The sequence below is a fragment of the Rattus norvegicus genome, chromosome 6 (assembly GCF_021556685.1).
Source record: "Rattus norvegicus strain SHRSP/BbbUtx chromosome 6, alternate assembly SHRSP_T2T, whole genome shotgun sequence".
NCBI classification, from domain to species: domain Eukaryota; kingdom Metazoa; phylum Chordata; class Mammalia; order Rodentia; family Muridae; genus Rattus; species Rattus norvegicus.
This window is the reverse complement of record NC_141539.1, coordinates 19,513,210-19,524,610: the sequence shown is the minus strand read 5'-3', so window position 1 is coordinate 19,524,610 and position 11,401 is coordinate 19,513,210. Positions and strand designations below refer to the sequence as shown.

Here is an 11,401-nt window from a genome sequence, read left to right as displayed (position 1 = left end):
TGCCATCATCATTCCAAAACACACAGCAGTGCTACAGTGGGCTCAAGAGACCTGAGACCGAAAGATGCAGGACTGATGATTCCGTCTGAATGTCCTCATGTAGCATAACAACTGTGACCACAAAGTATACATGAAGTATACTCACAGTGAAGAGCTCTTGGCAGTTAAGAACACAGCAACCGAGTCACTGATCAATACAAAGAATAGTAAAAGTGAAGCTGCTGACTAAGCCACCAAGGTCCTACTTTTACCTACTAGCTCAGCTGGAAGTTCATAGCACCTCTGCCCCCCAAGACCTGGAGTTTGGGGTAAAGCCAAAATAGGTCTAGAACAGTCATTTGGAATGTCCCTTTCTAGCATCCATAAAGCATGGATAGGGAGGAGGTCATAGTCAGAAGTCTATATCACCTGTGGAAAGTGAAGCCAAAATCAGAATTCTCATTGCTCAATATATATGACTGGAAGCCATGCCACTTTTGCCTATGTGTTCTGTCCCATGTCTGTTGTGGATTGCTGGTGCAGAAAAGCCTAAGGTCTAAGAGAATCCCTTGCCCAGTACATAGGAACAGACATATTGGATCCTACCATAGCCAGGAATCCCTTCTAGCTAATAACTGATGAAAGATTACTTTTTTTTTTACATATTTCTCCCCCACTAAAGAAGACCAAATTGTGACAGCTGACATCGAATTTAAGCGAAAGGCTGATAAATAGAAAGATGTATATTCAAAGTACAGAACAGCTCCTAGTCAAGTCTGTCCACCTATTTAGACATTGAAGATTTTGTGCAGTTTTTAAAATCTTTACAATGAAGTGACATTGTAAACGAGATATCAAGAGGAGTGAATTATCTAATTCCAGCTTGCAGGTGTACTTAAGCCACAAACATTTATGCATTTAGTACGGATTTTGCAATCACTTCTTTTCTGTCCCAAAGATTCACCAGTGACTAAAACACAAATCTCTGACTTCATTAACTTCTGATCTAATGTGGAGGTAACAGATAAGGAAATATAAATATTGGCTATTAGAATATGTCATAGAGGAGCAGAGAAGAATCAACTCAAGGACACAGACTGTTGGTGCACGGATGTGTGTACACAAAAGGCCTGCCTGGTTTTTTACTCAAGGATGAGGTAATAGTTGAGCAAAGTCCAAAGACAAGGAAGAGATCAACCATGTAGATACCTACAGGAGGAGGATTGCAGCCAACTGCACAGGGTAAAGGTTCTAACAGTAACAATACTGGCACAGTGTGTCTAGAACTACAGTGACATCGGTGTCCTGAAGGGACTGAATGAGAAGGACAGGACTCTGGAGTATGGAGGTATTGGCCGTAGTAGGAATGGAAATGGATTCCCTAGAAAAGGCGGCTGATCAGAGTGTGGTATCACACTGTCTTTGAAGAGGTATCTCTCATCTAGATCAGTGATGAGTTGACTATGGCATCAGACATGGAAACAGGGAGACTATAATAAGATCTATGTTTTAAAGGAGCTCATTGTCTGGCAGGTATACAAATTAAAGATCAGACAGCTAAGGTTTAGGAAGGAGAATGCCTTTGTAGTAATCCCTTTGGAAGATGTTCAATGCAAAGTGTCTTGAGCCTAAAAATGTAAAAAAGACTCACTAGTAGAGTCAAAAGATTGCGCCTGTCTCTAAGCTGACACATTAACTACTGAATCCAAATTACTGTCAAACCCAGCACTCCAGTCTCCATTCTTCAGTCAGTTTGAACTTCTACAAAGCAAAGAAGGTATTCCCAACTGGTTAAAATCCTTTATTGGTTTTCCCTCGCTTGTTTCCCCATAGTCAATGGCTAAATTCCTAGGGTCTGCCAAAGACCTTTTAAGACCTGAGCTCTGAGCTCCAAAGCTTGCTGCAAAGGACAACACTGCTTATGTCTGCCCCAGACTAGTCTCTTTTCTCTCTAAGCCTCAAATCTTACAAGTACAATAACAACTCACAGCCAACTTCCTGAGACTAACTCATTCCACATACAAACACTGTTGTAGAAACCATGCTAAGTTCTTTATATGTATCAACTAATTATAATATTTACAAGAACCACTTCTGTGTTATACTGCCCTAGTGTCAAGGTTTCCATGCCAACACAGACAACTAGCACCCCTCTGGAACTTTTTGATACCCTGACAGTAACTCTATGCTGAAATGTGATAAATAAGGTAAGACAGGTTCACTCTATATAGAAAATATAACTCTATATTCGAAGTGGTATGACTGAGGGACTAGACAGTACTTAGTAAAAGTCACACACATAGTGAATTCTTAAATGAAGATTAAACCCTGGTCTGTTTCAGTGAGTAATATTATTATCTTCTTTTTGATAATAGGAGAAGCAAGCTTTGACAAATGTGGTATTTCTGTTTGAACCCTTCAGAAAGCCCCTACAGTAAGGAGGACTGAGTTAGTATCAGTCTCCTAGAAGGTTCCCAACAGCCTGGCTTGTTTCTCTTATGGATTGGACATTGAAGCAGCAAGCATCAATGACAGCACAAGAACTGGCATGTTCCTAGAGACAGCTGCCCTGCACGCCCTGGCCTTCAGCAATTGCCTGGCAACCACTTCCTGTGTACACTGTCAGGGCAATCTTAGGTCCACCAACAAAAGCTCTGCCCTCCATCCCTGCCGTAGCCCATATCTGACACTGTTCTTAGCCAGAAGGCTTACAGATGTGGACAGGCAGGTGGATCTGTACAAATTCATCACCATGATCAGTGTCAGCAAAACGAGGGTGAGGGGTGAGGGGCTTCTGAGGTGACCTCAAAACATCACAATGATTTCCAAAAGGGGACAGCACAATGATTTGTGAAACCAGTGGCTATAAAACACTGATGTAACTTACTGGCCATGATCCAGCTGGAAAGAACTCTCTGGACTTTGGTTTCTTTCTCCATTAAATTAATACCAAATCCAAATACTCATTAGGATAGGGGTAGGTGTTAGATACAAAGCTATTTCTTTCTTGCTCCCATTGTCTCCCTTCTTCCAGGGTCTTTCTCTTCATCATTTAGCTAGCTAGATTTCATCTTTCTTACACATCCCTCCATAAAAATAGAGCAGGGAGATAATCTAAGGCTACAGAAAGAGCAAATATAAATCTTGTTGCCTTTCAGGCTTTCTTATATTTTTGCTTTTGGATACTAGGATAAGGGTAGGTTGATCACAACAGATTCAGATTAACTACAACCAAAGATCACCTAGAAACATCCATTATACCATCCAATTAGTTCTCAGTACCATGTGGATAATACCTGGAATATCTTCTAAATACTGCCTATTAAAACAAAAACAACTGCAGACCATACATGTTCCTGAGTTGAAGGATAGTGTCAGACGATGGTAAATAGCTAACCAGGTGCTGGTAAGCCAGTCGCTTACATTACAGGAGAGGTCACCGCTGTAAGCAACAGAAGCACATAGGCAAGATGGCTGCTCATCGAACTGCCACTCCAATGAAAAGGAGCCTTCACCACAAAGTCGTCTAAGCAGAGTGCTTATTCCCTTCAGAGGCTGTAGTCAGTTTTGACTGTCAAGCAGTACAGCATCTGACTCAGAGAAAAGAAAATTCCCACCAGCCCAGCTCACTGGGTGGCTTTATTCCATTTTGCTGATTGGCAGTTGGTATTATTTCAAGGAAATCCTTGATATGCTTTCCTAGGGATCTGGAATTCCCACTTGTCACTCTTGCTGACTGAAATCTCCAAAGCTAAGTAATCTATTTCTAAGGCAACAGTTAAGGAAATGTAGACCTTTTTCCCAGGCAAGGATGACTAAGCTTCTCTAAACCAGAGAGGATAGCAAAGGATGAAGACTCTGTGCATCCACATTCCACCTCGAATGCCATCGACAGCACCCTGGTTCCCAATCTTAGTCTCTCAGACTACAGGCAGATTTCAGGAAAGGCCCCACTTTCCACAGTCACACTGCATTAATACTACTGTAACCCCACAACACGCCTACCACCACCACCACCCACATATCAAACAGAGCAAATAGTCTTTCCTCTCTGCTGACGGGTAATGGGTAAATCGGAAGGTTCTTGCAGGAGCCAGGCTGTGGAGGCCTGATGACCTCCTCTTTGAGCTAATACAACTGGAATCAGGTTCCTGTCTTGTGTCAGAAAACACCCACTTAAAATTGCCTAGCAAAGGAAACGACTGGGGTAAAGATTAGGCAATGCAGTCCCTAAAAAGGAAGAAAGATTTAAGATAGGAGATTTAAGCAAATGAAAAAGTTATGGAGAAGCCATGTGTCTCACCCATGAGCACTTCTATTGTTGTCCAGGGACCTTACTACTTTAACATGCTAAATAATTTATTCAATGATTCTATTTATTGTCATTGTACTCCATCAGTCCCAACCTTATAGGACCAGGGGTTGTTCTATTTATTATTTATTTATTTATTTATTTATTTATTTATTTATTTATTTATTTTTGCAGTGATTCATTATTCCTGGTTCCTAGAGTCAGGATTGGTGCATAAGAGATGCGCAGCACATACTTACTGGATGGCTAAAATGATTCTCATAAGCTCGTGTGCTGACTCATCAAATCTCTGGTGCTGTATCAGAAGCTGGCAACTGGGCCTGGGCACCTGCACTTAAAAATATTCACTATGCGAAATGGATGTGCCCTCCATAAGCAGAGGTCAGCATCAGGAAGAAAAGCCAATTATCGGTGTCAGCCAGAAAAAGAGGAAATCAGTTATCCAGGCTCATGGCCGAGAATCTCAAGCTGGAAAGGCTGGCTTCTAGCTTGGACAAAGGATCTTCTCCCACAGCCTGGGGTTCCAGTGTGGGCTCAGCCTTTCCTATAACAGATCTGGTTTGCTGACCTAAAGCTGTTGAATGCATTTAACACTGCGAGCGTACTTAAGGAAGCATCTATTCCTTTTCCTTTCAATTGAAATCAAAGACATCCAATCGAATATCTTCCAACCCCCGCCATGCTAGAGACCCTAGACAAGGGAAGAAAGTTTAAATTTAAATGTGTTAACTCTGCATGCCAACATGAACACATGAAGAAGAAAGTGAAGAAGAAAGAAGAAGAGACAGAGAGAGCTTCAGAGAAAAGACATTGATAATCTGGGCAGAGCCCCAGTGAGTAAGGACCAACTTCAAGGTTACCACACCTGGAGCGTGTGGCAGATGTCATGACTGCACTCGTGGAAATGATGGCAACAAAGGCTGAAATAGCTGGCTAAGCATGAGAGAGAGAGAGAGAGAGAGAGAGAGAGAGAGAGAGAGAGAGAGAGAGAACACCACTTTCATTTTATTTCCCTGGGTTTTATGTCATTAGGGAGGCTTGGGTTATCATTCTTATTTAACAAATTAAAACAGTATAATACATAGGTTAGACTAGTCCATTGAGAAATATCATTGACCTTAAATGTTAATGAGGATTTTTTTTTTAACCTGAGCTCTTGGCATCACCTCACAGTAAGTTTTGTTAACTTCCACCGCAGGTTAATAATACAATTGTATAAAGACAAACGGCTCTGTATTTAGACACTCGGTGTTGAATAAGCCCTTGGCCAGCCTTTCTTCCCGTTTGATCACATATGTGTAGATTTCTTTATCTCCAAGCTTTCTAGGTTTTTATCCGTCTCTCCTTTCGCCTCATCCTCTAAGGCAGAATTTTGTAATTTGGGGGTTGGGGTGGTGATCAGGTGAATTCTAAAGGCCAAGGTCTTTCCAAAGTCATGAGACACAATCAAGGGTTTAACAGGAGGGAAGGCAGCAAACCTGATAAAGAAATGGGTGGCTGGAAGGTAGAAACTGGTCCAGAATTTTGTCACAGCAAGGCAATACTCCATTATTAATAAAATAAAACTTATTCAAGGGTATCAGTGCAGCTCACAGTCTTACAGTTAAGACTTATTTTAAAAACTTTAACTTGTTAATAATAAAACAAACCAAAACAAAGCAAAACAAAAAAAACCCCAAAACCTTGCAAGAATAACATATTTGTTCATGGCTTCACTGACTAAGCTTCTCTTAACCATTCACATGTGCCAAACACTTAAATGCTCTGTGGCAAAGATGAGAAAATCTCTCTCCAATGCAGTTAACACTCATTAGGTGTTACTGAAGTCAAGGTATGAATCTCCTCTCTAGAAGATGAACCGCTTCCATTACTAGAAGCTTTTGGAAGAGGAGGGACTCGTTGGCCATTTCAACAGTGTAATTGAACACTCACATGGACAACATTTAAGTTCCCAGATTCATGTACTAAATCCATGACTCTAGAAATCTCAGACTATTGCACCCCGGGTCCAAATCATGGGATTTTAGAGTCAGGGAGCCAAGTGTTTGAAACATATCCTTTGTATTCTTAGATTCTTCCGAGGTCCTTCTGGTTGACAATAGTAACTACTTCGATGAAAATTTTCTTGTCTTCCACATTGTGGAGAAATAACAGCCTTTCTTTGGTAGTTGATTTTACATGCTGGAAAAGAAAGAATGGGGTCATATGTGTGCTTCTAAGTGTAAGTCATTTAAAAAAAGATTTTCTAGCAAAAATATCCAGCACCCTAGACTGGAGACATTTCACCTTCAGAGGTGTGGGGTGATGAGATGGACCACTCAATAAGGTGCTTGTCAGGCAAGAATGAAGACCAGAGTCTGGATCCCTAGAACCCACCTAATACCCCTATAAGCCTGGAAGTCTGCCTTAATTAATATACTGTGGGAGTAGGTGCATGGGTACACATGAAATAAGCTGGGTAGCTAATCTAGCCCACTGGGGAGCTCTGGCTTCCACTAAGAGATTCTTCCCTAGAGCAGTTGAGAAAGACACATGATGTCAACTTCAGGTCTCCACACTCATTGTAGAACTCTGAAGGAAAAGGTCCACAAAGGAAAGAGTCTAAAGGAGAAGAGATCTCTCTGCTAAACAGAAGGAGAAGAATCTGAAAGGAACATATGGTGGGAATACTGGTAGGAATGCAGGCCTCTCCAACTTGCTTTCACTCCAAAATCATCTGGCGACAAAAGAATACAGGTACCCAGGCCCTATCTTCAGATGCACCATGGATAGAATGGCAGTGTTCCCACATACATGGGCAGTTCTAAGAGAGTGCGGTATTGGCAGTGTTCCCTGAAAAGTCCTGAAATAAGGGCCAGATAGGAAGGAAAGGGAAAGCTGTGCAAAATACAGTGAGGACTCTGATGCAGGTGCATCGGCAGGAATCACATACCCAGGAGAGCACCTAATTAAGGACATGGAACTAACTTAGAGCCAGAGCAATGGAGGGCAGTCACATGCTTCGTATATCATTATGACCCTGGTGTGGGGAAACAAATGTAGCACATGGCTTTGCCTCTTACAGACTGAGACGGAACCCCTTGCAGGATTAAAATGGGAAGGGCCTTCATGACTGTATTGGCAAGAAGGTGAAAGACTAGAGGCTGAGGGGAAATGGAGTGAAAGAAACTCTCATAGGGAATCGTCCGTAAGGAAGATGAAGGACCTGAGTAATTTACAAAGCGCCTAATTCATAATCTTGCTGCACATTAGTTCTACCTCTCAGAGCAGCGAAAGGCTGCGGTTGCTCAACGCCACAGCAATACTGGATCAAATCAGGAAAAATGGAAGTTTCCAGACGCAAACCCTGAGAAATAGAAGTTGAAATATGATGACCATGAACCCTAGATCAGATCTGAGTAGTGGAAAAAAATCGACCCTTCTTAAAATATAGGCCTTTCATAGATGTCACCTATTTACCCAACTCTAAAATTCCAGAGCTAAGCTCTGAGCTATGCCAGCATAGTAGCTCCTTTTGCTTTCTAGGGCGCCTCTTGGAACTGGGAGGTTTGTCTATATAATTCAGTCTCAGGATAGATGATACTAGAACATCTCAAATGATTCGTTTTGTCAATGTATATTTTTTTTTATAAAGAAAATGCTGGTTAAATGGATTGAGTCTGGGAAATTTAACGAGCTTATCCCCTGCTTCATCTTTAAGTAAAAACTTTCTTAGGAGATAGACTCACTGAAAACAAGTCTTTTCCCCATTTGGTATCAAAATTTGATCCATGAAAATAGCAGAAGTAGGAAGCAAAAAGAAATATATATATATATATATGTATATATATATGTACATTTTATTTATATAAGTATATATATATCAATATATTATATTTATAATATATTATAAATGATAGGTAATAATCAAGTGCAAAAATACTTCCTTTATGTGAATCTTCTGTCAATATTCTATGTTCGTTTAGGAAAGTTCCTGAAAGAACGTTCAATAGCTTGCCTCTAAAACCATGCAAAAATCCCCACAGAAGCAGTAAAATTTAAAAAGGGAAGTCAGCTTGAAGAGGAACTTGTCAGCTCTTATTACTCAGCAAAAGAAATGGAGTGTTGGTGGCCTGTGGGAAAACACAAAAGTTTGACACAAATCCCTGAGCAGTTTATGAAACACACGTGTTCCCTATGGCATAGGACATACACTGTGTGTGCCCTTCAACCCAGCCACACGTGTTTATGTTGGGAAAATTGTTTAAATACCAATCGAAGTGTTACAGTTTTAATATTAGGAAAGATGTTGAAGCGACTTTATTATTGTCTTTTTCTGACAAGTGAGGACCTATTATAAAGTTAATCCTGAGAGGAGATATTGAGAAAATTAGGGGGAAAATTAACAGAGGGTAAATTAAAACCAAACAACCAACCAACAAACAAAAAGAGCTAGCCATTTAGTCATTTGACTCATAATGATAGTTTCCTTGCTTCTAAGGCTTTGCTTAAACAAGAATCATTTCAGCAATACCAATGACTAGCACATTACACAAACGTCCATCCATCATCCATCCATTCATTTATCCATCTATTCACCCATCCATCCATCCATCCATCCATCCATCCATCCATCCATCATCCATCCATCATCCACCCATCCATCCATCCATTCATCCATCCATCCATCATCCACCCATCCATCCATCCATTCATCTATCCATCTATTCATCCATCCATCCATCCATCCATCCATCCAACAATGCATCTCCATCTAACAAATACTGGAGCTAAACACACACACACACACACACACACACACACACACACACACACACACACACACACAAATACAATCTCTCTTCTTGTGGAATGTATGCCTTCACTCAAAGCCAATCAACAGATATTAGTCTAAATTATTTTCCCAAACTGTAATTATTAGCCGTGGCACATTATCTTTAAGAAAAACACATATAAAACATAAAACCCTGGGACCTTATCTCTAGGGTTTTAGTAAAGGCACCAAGAAGAAATGACATTTGAGTTATTTAGAAATTTAGAAAACTACAGGGAATCAGGCAAATCAGTTGCTTGAGTGCAAGGCTTCAGCTGACCCCTTGGCATTACCCTTCTGGATAATGGGACTACTCACACACAGCACTACCTTTGTATGGGGGGAAGGTGTTAGATCATATCGGAAAATGCTAGAAATAGCTTCTGTAGTTTATTTGAGATTTTCCCTCTTGGAAGTCAGAGTTATGCAGCTGCCTTTAATTGCTTCCTAACACATACTGTTCTGGGGGCTGGGGTGGATGAAGGGCTCACTGGTCTAAAGATTACAAAAAATGAATACCAGATTCAGCACCTCTTATGATCTTTTACTCTTTCCTACTCAACTGCAGAAATGGGGAATTCCGCTAACAATCTGGATTTAGGATACTCAAATCCACATTTTGCTACTCAAAGCACTCGCTGGATCTGTTGTCTCCAACAGTCATCTTAGCTACTAAATGAAAAAAAAAACTAAATATGATTTATATTTTCCTTTCTCAACCTTTTATACCTAACATTCCTGATCCACTTTAAAGCCAAATTTCTCTCTGTAAAATTTACTTTACTATTAGTACTTTTATTATCGCCCCAACCCCCACCCCAGGAAAGCTCTTAAAAGTCATGCAACTTTGCTCTCCACTTCTCAGTAAAAAACACCAGGTTGCTAACTACAAAGCTTCTGCAAAGCCATGTGTCAAAGAAAGTGACAGACTGAATTCTCTGAATTTCTAGGCCACCTCTCTTGACTCTATCCCAACTGCTAAGATGTTGAATTTGTACCCCCTCATGTTGTATTATGTATGTCAGAAATTGGCAGTCCATGGCCAATGGCCCAACCCAACCTGCCACCTGGTCTTGTAAAGCCCATGAAATTAAAATGCTTTCCCATTTTTAGATGATTGAAAGCTAGAATAAAGGAATATTCCACATTTCACAGGGAACTTGTAAGATATTTAGTCAGTGCTTATAAATGACTTCGTAAGAAAACAACTTTATGGGTGTATTGTCTGTGTTGAATTTCTTGTTGCAAGAATAGAGTTGAATATCTGTGACAGACCCCATGGTTCACAAAGTGAAAAGCATTTTTATTTTTTCTTATTATTTAAAATAGTAATTATATAAATGTGTGTATGTGTGTGTATGCGTGTGTGTGTGCCTGTGTGTGTGTGTTTGTATGTGTGTGTATGCGTGTGTGTGTGCCTGTGTGTGTGTGTTTGTATGTGTGTGCGTATGTGTCTGTGTGTGGTGTGTGTGTGTCTGTGCGTGTGTCTCTGTGTGTGTGTCTGTGTGTGTGTCTCTGTGTGTGTGTGTGCATGTGTGTGTGTGTGTGTGTGTGTGTTGAAGTCTATGAATACTTATTCCATCTTCCCATGACAACACTCTACATCATTTGCATATCCATTTAAAGGCACAAAGGCATAATAGGGACAAGGACTCTCATTATTTAACTCTTGAGCTATGAATAAGTCTTTCAAAACTATTTGTGTTACAGAAACTCTAGTATTAATATATTCTTCCATAAAAACCACAGGCTTATTATTATCATTAATAATATTATTATAATCATTATTCTTCCTTAAATAGAGGATGGAAGTGAGCTGAATTTGGAAATGCTGAATCCAAATATTATAATTATAAATGAATATATCTGCTGGCCTCAGAGCCCTGAAGGCTGAGAACACAAGAGGCCTGCAGTTTAACAGTCAACATGGCCAACCAAAAGGCAATGTTTCAATAGTCTTGGTCCCCCAGGGGGAATCCTTGTTAGATATCTAGGCATTCCCAGTATCTGGGAAGGGTCTTCCCCATGGCCAAAGACGAAGAAAAGCAGACTTGACCTGGATGGAATGACCTCTAAGTATCATGATCTCCCTTTTCAATCTTAGAGCTGTTAGATACTCTTGATTTTGTTATTTGCAAAAAAAAAATAATAAAAATAAATATATAAAGGAAGAAACTATTTGCCATCCTGATGTGTTTTTCAATGCTGAGCATGGTCTAGAATGAGAATACTGATTTTAAAACAAAACAAAACAAAAACTATTCATGTTCTGGGAAGAAAAATAAAAAGAGATTCAT

At 40.2% G+C, this 11,401-nt stretch overlaps 1 protein-coding gene across 21 annotated transcripts in view; it reads right to left on the bottom strand.

Moving 5' to 3' along the window:
• The window catches only part of Slc8a1 (solute carrier family 8 member A1), a 342,006-nt gene that overhangs the window by 267,349 nt on the left and 63,256 nt on the right, over positions 1-11,401 (bottom strand). The gene's annotated exons all lie outside the window — the stretch shown is intronic.